Source organism: Hypomesus nipponensis, chromosome 24 (genome assembly GCF_054491055.1).
Source record: "Hypomesus nipponensis isolate SF chromosome 24, ASM5449105v1, whole genome shotgun sequence".
NCBI lineage: Eukaryota > Metazoa > Chordata > Actinopteri > Osmeriformes > Osmeridae > Hypomesus > Hypomesus nipponensis.
In genome coordinates this window covers 10,965,308-10,984,951 of record NC_140384.1, presented here as the reverse complement: position 1 = coordinate 10,984,951, position 19,644 = coordinate 10,965,308, and positions in this window count along the sequence as shown.

Below are 19,644 nucleotides of genomic sequence, written 5' to 3'. Positions count from 1 at the left end.
AAGCAGGAAGTGAGGGTAGAGAGTGTGGTGGTGGGGGTATGGTAGAGGCAGAGAGAGAGAAAGGTTACAACACAATGAACAACTTCTAACACGTGCCTGCCATCAGGCAGTTCCTCTCTGAGACAGGCTGCACAACCATCAGCCCCGGGAGGCCGGGAGGGGGCCGGGGGCTGGGTTGGAGAGTGGAGGCTGGGGGGCCTTGGAGAAAGGTGGGGTGTCGCTCCGTTTCTCAGAAAAACCTTGTGCTTCTAAGTGGAAGTTAGAGGCTGACTGGAGCCCCCCCCCCTCACAGCAGTCAGGGGGAAGGTTCCTCACAGCAGTCAGGGGGAAGGTTTCCTCACAGCAGTCAGGGGGAAGGTTCCTCACAGCAGTCAGGGGGACGGTTCCTCACAGCAGTCAGGGGGAAGGTTCCTCACAGCAGTCAGGGGGAAGGTTCCTCACAGCAGTCAGGGGGAAGGTTCCTCACAGCAGTCAGGGGGACGGTTCCTCACAGCAGTCAGGGGGAAGGTTCCTCACAGCAGTCAGGGGGAAGGTTCCTCACAGCAGTCAGGGGGAAGGTTCCTCACAGCAGTCAGGGGGAAGGTTCCTCACAGCAGTGGAGTTTCTTGAGGACCCCCCTGCACACTGTTGCACGTGGTGAAAGTTCGATTTCACTAATGCCGTTTTTATGGAGCTCTTGCACACAAACTGGGTTGAGTAACGCTGGAAAACGAAAAGTCATCATGCGGGGAAACATTCACTCAAGGACAGTGTGTGTGTGTGTGTGTAAGTCACGGGGAACAGTGAGCACTCGTGTTCATATCAGGAAAAGAGAGTCGGTGAAAACCCCTGTGTGTTCTGAGGAATGAAACCCTCCTCACCTGCTCTGCAACCACCGTTTCTGTCTCACCACTGACCTCACACACACACACACACACACACACACACAGAGACTCTCTCTCTCTCTCTCTCTTGCTCTCTCTCTCTCTCTCTCTCTCTGAAACACACACACTACACACACACACACACACACACACACACACACACACACACACACACACACACACACACACACACACACACACACTTCCTGTAAGAACCCACAGGGGTAATCAGTAGCCATTTCTTTGAAGAGAAAAGAGGAAATTCATGGTGGCTGAACATTCATAGAAAGAGAGATTAAGATCCAGAGGTGCTTACAGCCAGCAGGACCTGAAAGGTTACCCACTCACTAAGCACTGGTAATTCACTCCTAATAGCGAACCCTGGCAATCCTCAAGAACCTTCTCAGCATTCACCGCCCTGACAAACTATCCAAGCATGAATAAAACCATTAGTCATAAAAAACTTCTATTTATTCAATTTTTTGATGCCCTTCATCAAAAAAAGAGCTATCATAGGGAGATTCTACCCCTTTTACTTTCTGGAGGAGGGTAAAACTGAGATCCAGGGGTTTACCCAGAACTGAGAGAGGTGGAACACAGGTGGTCACTGGTAGTAATCACTGAACATGATTATAAAAGCACAGATTCCTTTCGGAGTAGTAAGTAGCAGCTTGTGTCAAGGCTTCACAGTCACACAGACTCAGGTGTGGAAAGACGACTAAAGGTCACTCTAAAGGTCAGGAGTGAGCAGGGAACTAAAAATGTTAATATCGTGAATTTAAGTGGGTGTTAAAGCGATCATCACTCTACAACTAAGTTTCGGTTTTACTACAATGACTTTGGAAACCACTTTCTTTCAAGGTGACATTAACATGCAACTACAGAGCAATAACCGGGGTCAAAACATTCTAGGAACGTATAGGAACTTCTTTGAAGTCAGATGGTGTTGGTGGTCTAGCTTGTTTCAGGGGTGGAAGGAGGCCTTGTGTGAGGGAGGGGTGTGAGAGGGGGGGGGAGAGGGGGGGGAGGGGGGTGTGGATGTTGTGAAGGGGCAGTTGAAGGTTGTGTCAACTAAGCAAGATCAGTGTTAATGTCCACTTACCTTGGAAAACCCAACCTCCCCCACACCAAGTTTCACTTGTTTAAGAAAGTGCACCGTTAACCTTTATAAAGTGTAACTTTAAAGTTCCACTGTACCTACAATGTTGTTACTGTGGGTATTGCATGGTAGTTCATGTAACCTTCATGCAAAGTGCTGCCTTGACTTCTAAAAAAAATTAAATACAAAGGGAAACTGCCAGGTTGATGAGCAAGAAGAATATGCATTTGTAGAAAAAAAACTAAAACCCTACTGCTGAGGCAGACAGGAATTTCCCACACTCGAGATTTGGGCTTCTCAGGCCAAGATGAGCAGCTTTCATCCTGAACACTGAACAAAAATACACATTCTGCTGACGGGCTAAACTAACTAAACAGAGAACTATGTTCTGTAGTAGGTCTAACTAAGTAGCCTGAATAATACATCTTATTTGCAATGCGCCTTTTTTGCAATCAAAACGCTGCAAACAGCTAACCAACTAACCAAATAGCTAAGTGGAACGTACTCTATCATGTTGGCCATCTGCGTTTCCCTCTCTACTTCAGGAACACCAACGACAGCAGCCAAACTAAGGCCAGGCATCATTAAGCCCTGGCCCACATAGACAAGACTTTAATTGGCTGGAAGTGTTATTGCACGGCGGAGGCTAACCGTATCACAGCGTATTGTCCAACAGATCTATGCCCTAGTTCGTTCCGTGGGCCGCGGTGATTACTTTCATCGAGATGTTCAGATAGTGGAGCCTCAAAACAGCCCTCAGGGCATCAAACCAGAACGGGATGAGAGACGACCCAGGAGCATCCTGGGAGTTTCTATGGAGACGAGGCTCGTACAGATGTGGCCTGGATTCAGCCGGTCTGCCAGACACCCTCAGTGCTGTGTTCTGCTGACCTGACCCATATCAACCCAATACTGCGTCAACAACAAACACATGGCCCCCCCCCCCTCTCCCCGTCGACCCCCCTCTCTCCCCGTCGCCATGCCTACAGGTGCATGTGGGCCATTAGAGAGAGGGGATAACAGACACTGCTGGTGTGTGTGTGTGGTTATCTAGCGTGCCTTGCACGTGTTGTCTGCATACATACCATGCAGCACCACGCGCCGAGAAGGAGGGAGAGAGAGTGGAGACAGAGAGAAAGGAGACAGAGAAAGAGAGAGAGAGAATGAGAGAGAGGAGACAGAGAGAAGAGAGAGAGAAAGAGGGAAGAGAACAAAGCGAGGACAGCTGTAGAGGCAGAGAGAGAAGCAGACAGATGACTAGCTCTGATAGACCATCACAACAAAACAGGAGAGAGAGGGTCAGGCAGAGAGAGAAAAAGAGAGAGAGGAATAAAGAGAGAGTAAACATCAAAGCGTACTAGTCTCTCCACTAACCCTTCCCCTCCCCCAGCCGCCCACCCCCCCCCCCCGCCAGACAGGCGTTCCTCACATATGAGACATGTTAAACTACAGTCAAAACAGTCCCTCCCTTCCCCCCTCCCTTACACAACGTTGCTCAACACAGCTGCAGTACACAGCAGTTAACCCCCTCTCCTGCCCCCCCCTCTCCTGCCCTCCCCCCTCTCCTGACCCCCCCCCCTCTCCTGCCCTCCCACCTCTCCTGCCCCCCCCCCCCTCTCCTGCCCTCCCCCCTCTCCTGCCCCCCCCCTCTCCTGCCCTCCCCCCTCTCCTGCTCCCCCCTCTCCTGCCCCCCCTCTCCTGCCCTCCCCCCAGAAGCCCCAGGTCTGTATGTGAACTGGGTGGATGTGTTTCCAGCTCTGCGGTGGAGCACTGACTCTGCCTTCCTGTGGCCTGGCTGGCTGGAAGCCTCAGGAAGTATAGACAGAGAACAGCATCTGGCTGAAGACACACTGTGAACTCATAGCCGGGGCTGAGGATAGGACTGGGGCTGGGGGGCTGAGAATAGGACTGGGGCTGGGGGGCTGAGGTTGAGGCTGGGGGGCTGAGGTTGAGGCTGGGGGGCTGAGGTTGAGGCTGGGGGTCTGGGGTTGAGGCTGGGGGGCTGAGGTTGAGGCTGGGGGTCTGGGGTTGAGGCTGGGGTTGAGGGGTTCACTGGCTGTCTGGGTCTGCGTGGTTTCTGGACTGGCTGGCTCGCTGGTTGATTACCGTTGAGTCATCGTCTGCTTGTCTGACTGACTGTCTGTCTATGTGTCTAGATTTCTGTTTGGCTTGCAGGCTTTTTGACTGACTGGCTGGCTAGTGCACTACTGAGTCACTGTCTGTCTGTCTGTCTGTCTGTCTGTCTGTCTGCTTGTCTGTCTGTCTGTCTTCTGTCCAACCGTGTGTGAGAAAAGCAAGACCTGACGGTTTCCTCTTCCAGGCCTGTCCTGTCCTGCTCTGCACATGGAGGTCTGAAGGAGCTTCAGTGTGTCCCACTGACATCCTGGAGCTGTTCCATGGCAGGGGAATCCTCAGCTACGCCAAGCACACTGAAACAAGCCAACCCAATGTGCATTGTGTTTCTAGATTGTGATGCATTTTGGAATGTTGCTACCGTGAAGTTCAGTCAGTGTATGCTTGGTTGACGACCAGCTGCACGTGTGTGTGAATATGCCTGTGTGCCTGTTTGTGTGTGCGGTGTGTGTGTGGTGTGTGTGTGGTGTGTGTGTGCGTGTGTGTGTAGGGTCAGGACAGGGAAGGGCGTTGGCTAGCCAGCTAGGATTACCCTGCTGTAAGTAGCTGTGGAATAGGACAAGCTGGCAGCACACACACACACACACACACACACACAATTCCATACATGTATGCAGACACACACATACATACAAACAAAACAAACACGCAAACACATACATGCATAAACACTCACAAATACATGCAAACACACACACAAACCTGAGTTTGTAAACCTCCCCAATGCTGACACAGTTACCTGGACAGTCTTGATTATAGCCTGGAGCAGTAACCATGGACACCCAGTACTGGAGCAGTAACCATGGACACCCAGTACTGGAGCAGTAACCATGGACACCCAGTACTGGAGCAGTAACCATGGACACCCAGTACTGGAGCAGTAACCATGGACACCCAGTAATCTAGGAGGTGAGCAACTGAGCCCTTCTCACCCAAGTGTGTGTGTGTGTGTGTGTACACCTGACCCAGCCAGCTCTCCTATCCTCCTTTTACAGGTATATTGTCTCCAGTGAGGACACAGAGTGACAGAGTCAACACAGGAGCTTCCTGTTAGATTCGCTGAGTCACAATCCTAAACAGAATGACTCAGATTTGCTGAGTCATTCTGTTTGTCAGAGCAGCAGCCTGGTGTCGCTCAGGGCAGCAGCTTGGTGTCACTAAGAGCAGCAGCTTGGTGTCGCTCAGGGCAGCAGCTTGGTGTCACTAAGAGCAGCAGCTTGGTGTTGCTCAGGGCAGCAGCTTGGTGTCACTCAGGGCAGCAGCTTGGTGTCGCTCAGGGCAGCAGCTTGGTGTCACTCAGGGCAGCAGCTTGGTGTCGCTCAGGGCAGCAGCCTGGTGTCGCTCAGGGCAGCAGCTTGGTGTCACAAAGAGCAGCCGATTGGTGTCACTTAGGGCAGCAGCTTGGTGTCACTCAGGGCAGCAGCTTGGTGTCGCTCAGGGCAGCAGCTTGGTGTCACTCAGGGCAGCAGCTTGGTGTCGCTCAGGGCAGCAGCTTGGTGTCACTCAGGGCAGCAGCTTGGTGTCACTAAGAGCAGCAGCTTGGTGTCACTAAGAGCAGCAGCTTGGTGTTGCTCAGAGCTTGCATCAGACGCTCCAACGTGTCTGAGATTTAAACGTTTGTACATTTTATTCCTTCATCAGACCTTTTTAATCCAAAGTAACGTGTGAAATAATGCATCCAGATTACGTTCGAGGTATAATCGTGTTCTCCACGCAGAAACAACCTCAACAATTCTTTAGCTGTCGAGAAAAACAAACATGCTAATTTGGAGCTGCCACAAACAAACGTTGGTTTTGATAATATTTTTTTTTGCTGTGGATAAAAGTGTTTTGAAAATTATTTGAAAGTAAATGTTATCTGGCTGGCAGGCTGTTGGACACAGGAAGTGTGGTTAGGGTTCTGATTGGCCAGCAGGCTGTTCTAGTTGAGATGACACTGGGGCCTGTCTGGTTACGTAATCTACTCTGAGGTGTCAACATGTGGGAGAGCTTTAAATAGCAGGGGCTTTCAGAGGCTGGCCTCGGCCCCAACCCCAACCCCAACCCCGGCCCCGGCCCTGGCCCCGGCCCCAACCCTGGCTACCAGGATAACAATGGAGGACAGCAGAGCCCTAGAAAGAGATTGTTCCAATCCTGGAAGTGACCCTTCTCCCCTGTTCTCTCCCAGACACTGCCCTTCCTGTCAGAGCCTCCAGTTTAGTAACAGGCCCAAACAGGATGCCTACGAGTGGTGCTGGGAGGAGCCTGGAGGGAGGGGGGGTACTGGGCCCCCCGTGCTGCATAGTTGAGCCTATCCTACCAGGAACACATGACTCTAAACCGCGCCAGGAATGTCCTCCCATACACAGGCAGACAGACAGACAGACAGACAGACAGACAGACAGGCAGACAGGCAGACAGGCAGACAGACAGACAGACAGACATCCACCTATTTTTAGGTGCCCTTAGATTCCCTCTCTCTCCTCTGTTCTCTCCTGGCTCCAGGGCTGGAGCATCACCTCTCTTACCTAACACTCTCAAGTGTATGTGACGGAGAGGGAGAGAGAGAGAAAGAGGTAGAGAGAGGTAGAGAGAGGGAGAGAGAGGGAGAGAGAGGGAGGGAGAGGCAGAGAGAGGTAGAGAAAGCGAGAGAGGTAGAGAGTGAGGGAGAGAGAGGTAGAGAGTGAGGGAGAGAGAGAGAGAGAGAGGGAGAGAGAGGGAGACAGGAAGACAAAGGCAGAACATTGACCTACATGCAGAGGTAAACAAAGAGAGACTCGATGCTCAAGGTGGAATGTTTTGCTGTTTCCTTCCCAACTAGGACAGCTATATGAACATGAGAGAGAGAGGGAGAGAAGCAGAGGGAGAGAGACAGCGTGGGAGAGAGAGAGACAGGTTACACAGTGTACCTAGACAAGCAGGCAGACACTCAGACACAGGAAGTTCAGCCATGTTTTGCAGCAGAAAGACAAACTCCACAACAACACATGTCACATGACCGCAAGACTCCCTGCGACCCCTCTCTCCCCTGGTTTACATTTGCATTTAGCGGACGCTCTTATCCAGAGCGACTTACAGTAAGTACCGGGACATTCCCCAAAGGCAAGTTGGGTGAAGTGCCTTGCCCAAGGACACAACGTGCATTGTGTATGGCCAAGAATCAAACCGACAACCTTCTGATTAATAGCCCAATTCCCTAACCGCTCAGCCACTGCTCCCGCACACACACAAACCTACGCACATGCAAACAAACTTCCAAAAAGGCACACACAAACACATTCCGAACACACACTTGATTAGGAAGGAATGGCAAAACCGCGTTTGAAAAGTTAAAGTCCAACTTAAACTATGCCCCTAAACGTTCCCCAAAAGTCCGGAATTCAGGGACCATATCTGTATTATGCAAAGCATGCTCTGTGAAGCCCTGCAGCATGATGTAAGATATCATGTGAGGACTCTGATCACATCAACAGTTCCCAGACCACACTGTGGGACATACTGTGACAACACAAACAAGCCTGTGGACATGCAAGCTGTGTGACTCCACAACTGTTATTTGCAACTTCAGAATGTCAAGCAAGCCTGGATTCAATAGGAGGACCTTGGAGGGGAAATCGGCATTCAGCAGACGAACCACAGAAGAAGAGAAACATGTTTTTCAGGGTTTCTTTTTTTTGGGGGGGGGGGGGGGGACTGATGCAACGACCCTGTCTCACTTGCACATGTGGTTCTGCCATGTGGTTCTGCCATAGCAACACACTTGCCCTACTGACACAGAATAGAACATAGCAACAGGAAGACATTGGCCTCTCTCTCTCTCTCCCTCTCTCTCTCTCTCTGTCTCTCTGTCTCTCTCTCTCTCTCTCTCTCTCTCTCTCTCTCTCCCCCTCCCTCTCTCTCTCTCTCTCTCTCTCTCTCTCTCTCCCCCTCCCTCTCTCTCTCTCCCCCTCCCTCTCTCTCTCTCCCCCTCCCTCTCTCTCTCTCCCCCTCCCTCTCTCTCTCTCTCTCTCCCCCTCTCTCTCTCTCCCCCTCCCTCTCTCTCTCTCCCCCTCTCTTTCTCTCTCTGTCCTGGGTACAAAACAAACACAGTGTTTATGTGGGTGCTCTGCCATTAATGAAAACAGAAATAAGCTCTTTTTGTTTTGGTGGTGTTACTTAATCTGCAGGGGTGGAACAACGCATGAAGGAAAGCAGGGAGAGGGGGAGGGGCCAGGCTGGGGGCTGAGGTGAAACCAGCCAATCAGAGAGTGGGATTGTGGTGTTCCACGTTGGTGTGTGGGTTGTTGCTGCGGGTAACAGTGATCTGATTGGCTGACTGAGCTCTTGCACAATTGGATGAGTGTCCTTGTGTAAGGGTATTTTGATCAGTGCTTCCAGGGTGTTTATCAAATCCTGTGTTCTTTAACAACCTTGTTATGTTTCCTCTCTCTCCTCTCCTCTCTTATGATTGGTCCAGAGGCTTAAAGGGTAGTGGAGTTGAGATTAGAGACATGACTGTAGCCAACTCTGAGTGCTTTTCTTTTTTCGGTAAGTGTGTGAGAGAGTGAGGGAAAGAGAGTGAGGGAGAGAGGGAGAAACAATATTCATGTGCATGTAAACATTGTTGGTATTGAAGACAGGTCAATGACTTCTCTCTGAGTGTGTGCATGCATCTGCATGTATGTGTGTGTGTGCACGCATCTGCATGTATGTATGTGTATGTGTGTGTGTGTATGTGTGTGTGTATGTATGTGTGTGTGTGTGTATGTATGTGTATGTGTGTTTGCACCCTCTGTCCCCCTTCACTTCTTGACGTGACTGCTCACCCCCTCCTTTCTCTCCCCCCCCCCCCCCCCGTCTCTCTTACCTAATCTGTTTATCCCTCTCTGGTCCCACTGAGATCTTCCCAGAAGCCTCGAAGTTACCATAGGTTACTAAAGTTCCCATTGCGATGGTGTGGTCACATGATCACATCTCATCAACATGTTATCATGTTCCCGAGGCCTTGCAGTAGCAGTGGCCTATAAACCTGAGATCATGAACCACGTCGTAATCCCTCCAGCATAACACCTAATCCCAGGGCTGGGTGTCGTGCCTGCAGCATGGTGCATGCCCGTTTGTTTACATCCAACACGCTCACTTCCTGATAGGGGCGGAGCCTCACCCGGCATTCCGCTGTTGCTTTGGATACAGGGCTGTGGCGTGAACCAATGGGCAGTGGGGGATTATGACGAATGTTTGTGTGTTTGTGTATCTCGTTGGTGGTGTGTGTGTGTGCGTGTGTGTGAGTGTGTGAATCAAACAGCATGTTGACAGAAGGTGATGTTTTAATCTTTTCATCCACAAAGGGAAACACAATCAAATCAAAGAACACTACACTGCTGCCAATTAATATCAAGGTTATAATCTACACACACGGGTTATAATCTACACACGCGCGTGTGTGTGTGCAGCACATGCTTTTACACTTTATTGTTGTTATTCACCACAGAATTGTTTTCTCGCTCACACAGCTGTAACTGCTGTCTTGTTATGTTTCCCGCTCGTGATCACATATGTTACGGTAAAGCTAAAGAGCTTATCGGTAGAGCTTCTGTTATCTTCTGTTTGCCCCCACTATACACACACCGGACAAAGTGAATGATTTACCTTCACAGAGAACAACGAGAGACATGCGGGAACGTGACGTTTAGTGATTAATGACGCACTAGACCCTTAATCAAAACAAATGAAAACGTTAATCAGACAGACATGGATCCAGTCAATAAAACATGACTTAATAAAACATGACTTAATAAAACATGACTTATCTTGTGTGAAGTTAAGGAGACACTAACTAGACAACGTGGTTTGTTTAAACACGGCCTGTTTTCATTGATCAGTTGGTCTGCAGCGTGTAAACGTGTGTGTGTGTATTCATGCAAACAACTTCTTAGCCACACAGGAAGCACCTGCGAAAGAATTATACTATGACTGTGTTGTGTGTGTTCATATAGCCACATGTTTCTCTCATCCCTTTGTCTTCCCCCCTCTCCTCCTCCACTCTTCCCTCTCTCTCCTCTTCCACTCTTCCCTCTCTCTCCTCCTCCACTCTTCCCTCTCTCTCTTCCTCCACTCTTCCCTCTCTCTCTTCCTCCACTCTTCCCTCTCTCTCTTCCTCCACTCTTCCCTCCCTCTCCTCCTCCACTCTTCCCTCTCTCTCCTCTTCCACTCTTCCCTCTCTCTCCTCCTCCACTCTTCCCTCTCTCTCTTCCTCCACTCTTCCCTCTCTCTCTTCCTCCACTCTTCCCTCTCTCTCTTCCTCCACTCTTCCCTCTCTCTCTTCCTCCACTCTTCCCTCTCTCTCTTCCTCCACTCTTCTCTCTCTCTCCTCCTCCACTCTTCCCTCCCTCTCCTCCTCCACTCTTCCCTCTCTCTCCTCCTCCTCTCTTCTCTCTCTCTCCTCCTCCACTCTTCCCTCCCTCTCTTCCTCCACTCTTCCCTCCCTCTCCTCCTCCACTCTTCCCTCTCTCTCCTCTTCCACTCTTCCCTCTCTCTCCTCCTCCACTCTTCCCTCTCTCTCTTCCTCCACTCTTCCCTCTCTCTCTTCCTCCACTCTTCCCTCTCTCTCTTCCTCCACTCTTCCCTCTCTCTCTTCCTCCACTCTTCCCTCTCTCTCTTCCTCCACTCTTCCCTCTCTCTCTTCCTCCACTCTTCCCTCTCTCTCTTCCTCCACTCTTCCCTCTCTCTCTTCCTCCACTCTTCTCTCTCTCTCCTCCTCCACTCTTCCCTCCCTCTCCTCCTCCACTCTTCCCTCTCTCTCCTCCTCCTCTCTTCTCTCCCTCTCCTCCTCCACTCTTCCCTCTCTCTCCTCCTCCTCTCTTCTCTCCCTCTCCTCCTCCACTCTTCCCTCTCTCTCCTCCTCCACTCTTGTCTCTCTCTAATCTCTCTAACGTAGCTTGGAAGTGTGCCTCAGAGAGAGAGAGGCAGAGGAGGCCCAGACAGAGGGCTAATCTAATAAATCTTCCCAGTGTGAAGTGTGTGTGTGTGTGTGTCTGTGCGCACGTGTGTGTGTGTGTGTGCGTGTGTGTGAAGTGTGTGTGTGTGTGTGTCTGTGCGCATGTGTGTGCGTGTGTGTGAAGTGTGTGTGTGTGTGTCTGTGCGCGTGTGTGTGTGTGTCTGTGCGCACGTGTGTGTGTGTGTCTGTGCGCACGTGTGTGCCTGTGTGTGTGTGTCTGTGTGTGTGTGTGTGTGCCTGTGTGTGTGTGCCTGTGTGTGTGTGTGCCTGTGTGTGTGTGTGTGTGTCTGTGCGCACGTGTGTGTGTGTGTCTGTGTGTGTGTCTGTGTGTGTGTGTCTGTGCGCACGTGTGTGTGTGTGTGTGTGAGAAGTGGAATCTTTGTTCCTCAGTCATCAGCCAGACGACCAGTTTCTCAAACAATGAGTTTAACAGCCAATCACAGCCCTCCTACTGTTCTTGCTGCAATCCTCAAATCTACCCGGTAACTACTCACTCCTGTCTGTCTGACGCAACTTACAGGAGCAGGGAAGCAGTCAGTGTGTGTGTGTATGTGTATGCTGTATTTGTATGGTGTGTGTGTGTGGTGTGTGTGTGTGTATGGTGGGTGTGCCAGTGTGTGTGTGTGTGTGTGTGAGAGAGAGAGAGACAGAGATATAGGGTAACTAGAAATGACAAAGATCTTTGTGTTTATGTGCAAGTAGGGCCTTAGAAAGGTCTGCGTTGTCATTAGACACAGCAGTGAGAGGCATTAGCCACAATGGAGGGTTTGTGTGAGTTTGTGAGTGAGTGACGAGTGAGTGATGAGTGTGTGTGTGGGTGTGTGTGTGTGGGCTGAGCGAGGCTGGGCTCAGAGATGGCGTTGTAGTTCTGACGTCTTTCTGAACAGAACTTGTGCCTATGGCTTGAAGATTCACAGTGGGAGGATGACACTACGAGGGGCCATGTGTGTGTGTGCATGTGTGTGTGGCGGTGTGTGTGCGAGAGAGTGTGTGAGTGAGTCCTTGCAAACCAAAGTCGATGTTGTCTCCTAATTGAATTAAGGAGATGTTAAACCCTGCTTCCCTCCCTCCCTCCCTCCCTCCCTCCCTCCCTCCCTCCCTCCCTCCCTCCCTCCCTCCCTCCCTCCCTCCCTCCCTCCCTCCCTCCCTCCCTCCCTCCCTCCCTCCCTCCCTCCCTCCCTCCCTCCCTCCCTCCCTCCCTCCCTCCCTCCCTCCCTCCCTCCCTCCCTCCCTCCCTCCCTCCCTCCCAGGGCTTTGTCACAGTCTTACTAACCCAGCACCCTCTGGGGTCCATGTGTGTAGTGTGTGTGTGTATTGGGTGTGTGTATGTGTGTGTGTTGCCCCCATTCCATTTCTGCTAGACAACCAGACACCCGTGTCTGTGTGTGTCATCAAAAAGACTCAATCCTCTTCCCTGGCAGTGGTTCAGAGTCTACCAGGGTCTCTCTCTCTCTCTCTCTCTCTCTCTCTCTCTCTCTCTCTCTCTCTCTCTCTCTCTCTCTCTCTCTCTCTCTCACACACACACACACACACACACACACACACATCCCTCAGGGTGTGGCTTTGATCTGGTTCCCCCATAGAAAGCGTGGCAGGTGCTAGGCAGCCGTCAGGTGTGTGTGTGTGTGTGTGCAGCCATATGGCCCTGATGACCTCCCTTACACACCTAGCACACCTAACCACTCAAACAAACACACACACTCTTTCTTTCATCCCGCCCCTTCGACACACGCACACACACACACACACACCAGATTTACCGTAATTCTGCTCTCTGCAGCTTTCATCACTCAGATACTAACCTGACCGCAAGAGCCAATCAGAAAAAGGTTTGTTGAGGCACAGCCAATCAGAGCGTGGGTACTGTGAGCCACTAAGAGAGAGGCAGAGTTTTAACCAGTGGGAGAGAGAGTCAGATTCCCTCTCAGACAGAGATAGAGACTAACCAATCAGAATGTAGTCTGGAAGGTACATCTATGCTGCTATATATCTGCTTTGAAGACTTGCGCATGTGTGTATGTGCTTGCATCAATGTGTGTGTGTGCATGAGTGCATGTATTAACGTGTGTGTGTGTAACAAGTTGTGTAACAGGTCTCAGGGGAGACAATAGGAGACAGAGACACGTGCTGCCAACTGTTGCAGAAACACGGCTGACATGAAACCACTTTACAGACCCCCCCCGACCCCCCCCAGACCCCCCAGACCTCGGCACACTCCACACACACACACACACACCAGCCCCTGCCCCGATTCCATTGTCCCTATTAAATGAGATTAGGGAAGTGTAAGGTGTGTGTGTTCTCTCTGCATGTGTGTGTGGCTGTGTATCTACATAGGCTTCTCGATATGGCGTGTGATGTATGTGTGTGTGTCTGCATGAGTGTATATATGTTTGTGTATGTACATCTGTACACTGAGGTTTCTCTACATGGTGTGTGTGTTGCGTGTGAGTGTGTGTGTGCGTGTGAGTGTGTGTGTTGCATGTGTGTAAGAGAGAGAGGGGACAGCTGGTTCCCTCCAGTGTGTCTAGCAGCTGCCTGGGTGCAGATTAAAGAGGAGAGGCGCGTGGCCCTCTGGAGACACAACGGATGAATACAAGTTTAGTCTCTCCCTCCTCCACCCTCTCTAACCCCCTCCTCCCCCCTCTCTAACCCCCTCCTCCCCCCTCTCCAACCCCCTCCTCCACCCTCTCCAACCCCCTCCTCCCCCTCTCTACCCCCCCTCCTCCCTCTCCCCCCTCTCCACCCCCCCTCCTCCCTCTCCCCCTCCTCCTCCCTCCTCCTCCCTCCTCCTCCCTCTCCCCCTTCCTCCCTCTCCCCCTTCCTCCCTCTCCCCCCTCCTCCCTCTCCCCCTTCCTCCCTCTCCCCCCTCCTTCCTCCTCCTCCCTCTCCCCCCTCCTTCCTCCTCCTCCCTCTCCCCCTTCCTCCCTCTCCCCCTCCTCCCTCTCCCCCCTCCTCCCTCTCCCTCTCCCCCCTCCTTCCTCCTCCTCCCTCTCCCCCCTCTTCTCTCTCCCCCCTCCTCCCTCTCCCCCCTCCTTCCTCCTCCTCCCTCTCCCCCTTCCTCCCTCTCCCCCTTCCTCCCTCTCCCCCCTCCTCCCTCTCCCCCTCCTTCCTCCTCCTCCCTCTCCCCCTTCCTCCCTCTCCCCCTTCCTCCCTCTCCCCCTCCTCCCTCCCCCCCCTCCTCCTCCTCCCTCTCCCCCCTCTTCTCTCTCCCCCCTCCTCTCTCTCTTACTCTCTTTCTTCTTTAACCTAAGTTAAAGTCTGTCTCTCTCTCTCAGGCCCACACATGGTAAATATGAGACGTTTAAGAGAGATGAGAGAGAGAGATAAAGAGAGAGATGAGAGATAAAGAGAGAGAGAGATTAAGAGAGAGGGAGATGAGAGAGATAAATAGAGAGATGAGAGAGATAAAGAGAGAGAGATAAAGAGAGAGTTAAGAGAGAGATAAAGAGAGAGAGAGAGATAAAGAGAGAGAGAGAGTTAAGAGAGAGATAAAGAGAGACAGAGTTAAGAGAGAGAGATAAAGAGAGAGAGTGGAGAGAGAGAGTTAAGAGAGAGATAAAGACAGAGAGAGTTAAGAGAGAGATAAAGAGAGAGAGTTAAGAGAGAGATAAAGACAGAGAGAGTTAAAAGAGAGATAAAGAGAGAGAGAGTTAAGAGAGAGATAAAGAGAGAGAGGAGGACAGAGAAACTTGGTACCCCAGTAGGATGTATAAAGCTCCATGCAGTCTTAAGCAGCTGTCAGCCTGCGTATGAACAGCACACCCAAACCAGCGAAGCAGGAAGCTATAGGAGGAGGCTTTCCCGTCCTGAGGAGCACTTCACCTGCTCGGTGTCGTACTGCATGTCTCAGCCCCCTAACTCTGGAGGGGGTTGACACAAGAGAGTCATCAGGGCTTCAAACAGCTGCAGCCCTCACTGGCCTCCTTCCCTCACTGACCTCCTTACCTCACTGGCCTCCTTCCCTCACAGGCCTCCTTCCTTCACTGGCCTCCTTTCTTCACTGGCCTCCTTCCCTCACTGGCCTCCTTCCCTCACTGGCCTCCTTCCCTCACTGGCCTCCTTACCTCACTGGCCTCCTTACCTCACTGGCCTCCTTAACTCACTGGCCTCCTTACCTCACTGGCCTCCTTCCCTCACTGGCCTCCTTACCTCACAGGCCTCCTTCCCTCACTGGCCTCCTTCCCTCACTGGCCTCCTTACCTCACTGGCCTCCTTAACTCACTGGCCTCCTTACCTCACTGGCCTCCTTACTTCACTGGCCTCCTTCCCTCACTGGCCTCCTTCCCTCACTGGCCTCCTTCCCTCACTGGCCTCCTTCCCTCACTGGCCTCCTTCCCTCACTGGCCTCCTTACCTCACTGGCCTCCTTACCTCACTGGCCTCCTTACCTCACTGGCCTCCTTCCCTCACTGGCCTCCTTACCTCACTGACCTCCTTCCCTCACTGGCCTCCTTCCCTCACTGGCCTCCTTCCCTCACTGGCCTCCTTACCTCACTGGCCTCCTTCCCTCACTGGCCTCCTTACCTCACTGGCCTCCTTCCCTCACTGGCCTCCTTACCTCACAAGCCCCACAGTGACCCACGCTCAACACACTCCAGCACACCTAAACACGTCAAATCAAGTGAGCCTGAAGGTTAAAAGCGTGAGTCACACGTTTACAACGGAGAGATGATGGAGCCGAAGAGGAGAGCTTGTCCAAAGAGGGGAGGTCATTTGAGACGGTAATGGAGATTTCTAAGAATCAGTGTGTGAAACCTGGAGACAGCAGATCAGCTCCCCGGAGGAGAGAGCCGGAGGTGTCCATGACTCAAGATTATGAGCTCTCTGGCAACTCAGAGATTGAAGTTCTCCATCTCTCTCCTCCTCCCCCTCCCTCTTTTCTTCTCTCTCCTACCCTTCACCACCTACTCTTCCCTCCTCCACCCTCTGGTCTCTCTCATCTCCTCCCTCTTCTCTTTCCTCCCAAGCCACCCCACCATGTCCCTCCGCCTCCTCCTCCTCCTCCTCCCTCTTTCACCTCCACGACCCGCGTACCTACCTACAACCACCTCTCTTCTCCTCTTCATCCTCCCAGTACCACCTCTTTCTCTCCTCCTTTCGAAACACCTTCATCTCCAGGCTGCAGTCAGAATCCCGCGTTGGCATGGCAACATATCCATCGTTTTCATCACCGGTCGTCTCCACTGAAAGGAAACAGAGAAACCGTGGCTGGATGTAAATGACAACAATCCCCTCTTACACCATCACCCTGCCAGACTGCTTACAGTTAGGAAGCTAGCTGTTAACACTGACTGGTAGGTGTTTAGCACTGACGGCTAACAGATAAGGAGCTAACTGTTTAGCACTGACTGGTAGGTGTTTAGCACTGATGGCTAACAGATAAGGAGCTAACTGTTTAGCACTGACTGGTAGGTGTTTAGCACTGATGGCTAACAGATAAGGAGCTAACTGTTTAGCACTGACTGGTAGGTGTTTAGCACTGACGGCTAACAGATAAGGAGCTAGCTGTTTAGCACTGACTGGTAGGTGTTTAGCACTGACGGCTAACAGATAAGGAGCTAACTGTTAACACTGACTGGTAGGTGTTTAGCACTGATGGCTAACAGATAAGGAGCTAGCTGTTTAGCACTGACTGGTAGGTGTTTAGCACTGACGGCTAACAGATAAGGAGCTAGCTGTTTAGCACTGACTGGTAGGTGTTTAGCACTGACGGCTAACAGATAAGGAGCTAGCTGTTAACACTGACTGGTAGGTGTTTAGCACTGATGGCTAACAGATAAGGAGCTAGCTGTTTAGCACTGACTGGTAGGTGTTTAGCACTGACGGCTAACAGATAAGGAGCTAGCTGTTTACCACTGACTGGTAGGTGTTTAGCACTGACGGCTAACAGATAAGGAGCTAGCTGTTTAGCACTGACTGGTAGGTGTTTAGCACTGACGGCTAACAGATAAGGAGCTAGCTGTTAACACTGACTGGTAGGTGTTTAGCACTGACGGCTAACAGATAAGGAGCTAGCTGTTAAACACTGACGGCTAACAGATAACGAGCTAGCTGTTTGTTTGTTGTCGTGTGTCCAGAGATAAAGACCATGTTTGCCGTCTGAGGCTGTAATCAAAGCGACCAAAATGTTTGACATACGTTTTAGATACTTCCGCCAGAGCATGTGACCAGAAGTTAGGAAACACACGCACACAATCTTCAGAAGAATTTTAATTAAGAGCTCTGATTTAGCGAAGAGGTTTTGATATCGTAGACAAATACGATAAGTATGTTCCACGTGAGGTCATTAGAATAATGCCAACAAATATCAGTATTTTGTTGTCCCATTCTAACAAGTATTTAAGAATGAACTAGCCAAGCCTAAACTTTGACAATTCAATATTGCTGTAGCTAAATTAAGTCTGTTTAAAGACTATATAGACTGTATATACTATCTAAAATGTAAACATTGAGAAGATGCTAACATGCTAGCCAGATATCACTACAGACTCTGACTACCGAAATACAGCTGGAACCATGTACACTTTTGATCCTTGACGTTTAAAGAGCGTTTGTGCTTGTGGCACCATTCGGAAACTAAACTCTCCAGAAACGATTAGCCAGGAAACGGCAAACAGGATGTGAGGTCTGGGGAGTTGTTTAATGTCAATCTACATTAGGACTGTTTACATTGTGAGTGTAACAACATTAGCATCCATTACATTTATTATGTTTGGAATGTTTCTGGTCTTATCACCTGGGTTAACCCTAACTGGGTCAGGAACTGGGTGTCTGTGTGTGTGTGTGTTTGCGTGTCTGTGTGCATTTAAAATGAAAGTTAAAGTCAAATTGAACCTGAAGAACGTTCAATCACAACCAGGACAGTGTCTGCCAAAAAACTGACCGGCCCTCCTCCCCTCTTCTGTTATACAAAACACACACTCCTGCTATGTGCGTCTCTCTCACACACACACACACACACTCCTGCTATGTGCGTCTCTCTCTCACACACACACACACACACACACACTCCTCAGCTGCCCACATTTAAAAACTTATAAAGAACATGAAAGGTCTGAGAAACAAACAGCTGCATATGAACACACACACACACACACACACACACACACACAGAGACACACACACACACACACGTGCAGTTCCTACGAGGCTGGCAGGCTGCTGTGTTTACTATGACTAGCGGCAGCAAGCTAAGCACACTATAAACCTTTCAACCGTAAAACCCCTGCAAGAGACAGGTGTGTGTGTGTGTGTGTGTGTAGCAGTGTGTGTGTGTGTGTAGCAGTGTAAACAGCGGCAGAGGGCCAGCTGTGCCTCTCTACATTGTGAACCCTGATGTTAAAGCTTTGTCACGTTCCATACTGTTATCCGAGGCTTGTATTGACCCATAGACTGAGTTACTTAAGGACTGTGGTGCAGCATTAAACTACCGTGATGCCTTAGACATGCCAAGTGGTTTCCATGGTTTACAGTCCACTTCGGTGATCCTCACCCTACTGTTAATCGTCATAAAAGAAATGGATTCCACAGGAGGTATCAATATGACGGTAGATGTTCCAGAAGGTTCTGGTACTGAAGTGATGAAGAACTCCATGTCTCAGCTATGTGTCGGGGGGAGACATGCTCTCACACCAACCTGGCAACACACTCTCACACCAACCTGGCAACACACTCGGGAGTTTCCAGAGAGAAGGGGAGAGAGACATAGAGAAATAGAAAGAGGGAGAGAGAGGGAGAGAGACATAGAGAAATAGAAAGAGGGAGAGAGAGGGAGAGAGACACAGAGAAACAGAAAGAGACAGAGAGAAACAGAAAGAGGGAGAGAGAGGGAGAGAGAGAGGGAGAGAGAGGGAGGGAGAGAGAGAGAGACAGAGAGAGGGAGAGAGAGAGGGAACCAGACAGACAGGAGGTCAGTGGGAGGTCAGAGGGAGGTCAGAGGTCAGATGAACACCCTGGTGTGACACGAGGCTGGGTGTTCTTCTCTAGGGAGCAGGACTTCCAGGAGCTACCGGTGACCTGGCCCCCCAGGCAGCCCCTCCCAGCCCAGAGAGAGAGGGAGAGAGTGAGGGAGAGAGAGAGAGAGGCAGAGAGAGAGAGAGAGAGAGAGAGAGAGAGGGAGAGCGAGAGAGAGAGAGAGAGAGCGAGAGAGAGAGCGAGAGAGAGAGCGAGAGAGAGAGAGAGAGAGAGAGAGAGAGAGAGAGAGAGAGAGAGAGAGAGAGAGAGAGAGAGAGGGAGAGAGAGAGAGAGAGAGGGAGAGAGGGAGGTGGGAAATTCTGCTAATCTCTGTTACTGTTGCCCCAGTCTGCTGCAAGGTTGCAATCCAGTAGGGCAGCTGTAGTAGTGTGGTGTGTGTGTGCGCGTGCGTGCATGTGTGTGTATATAGCCAGGAAGGTTGGCTCTGTTTGAGGTGAGTTCCAGAGAGATCACAGAGTGCAGCTGGAAAGTACAGCCTGACTCCCACTGTAGTCAGTTCACCCTTTTAGAGACAACAACCAGAGGAGAGAAAGAGAGAGAGAGAGAGAGAGAGAGAGAGAGAGAGAGAGGGAGGGAGGGAGAGGGAGAGATCATGCAGTCTGAACAAAAAAAAGACCG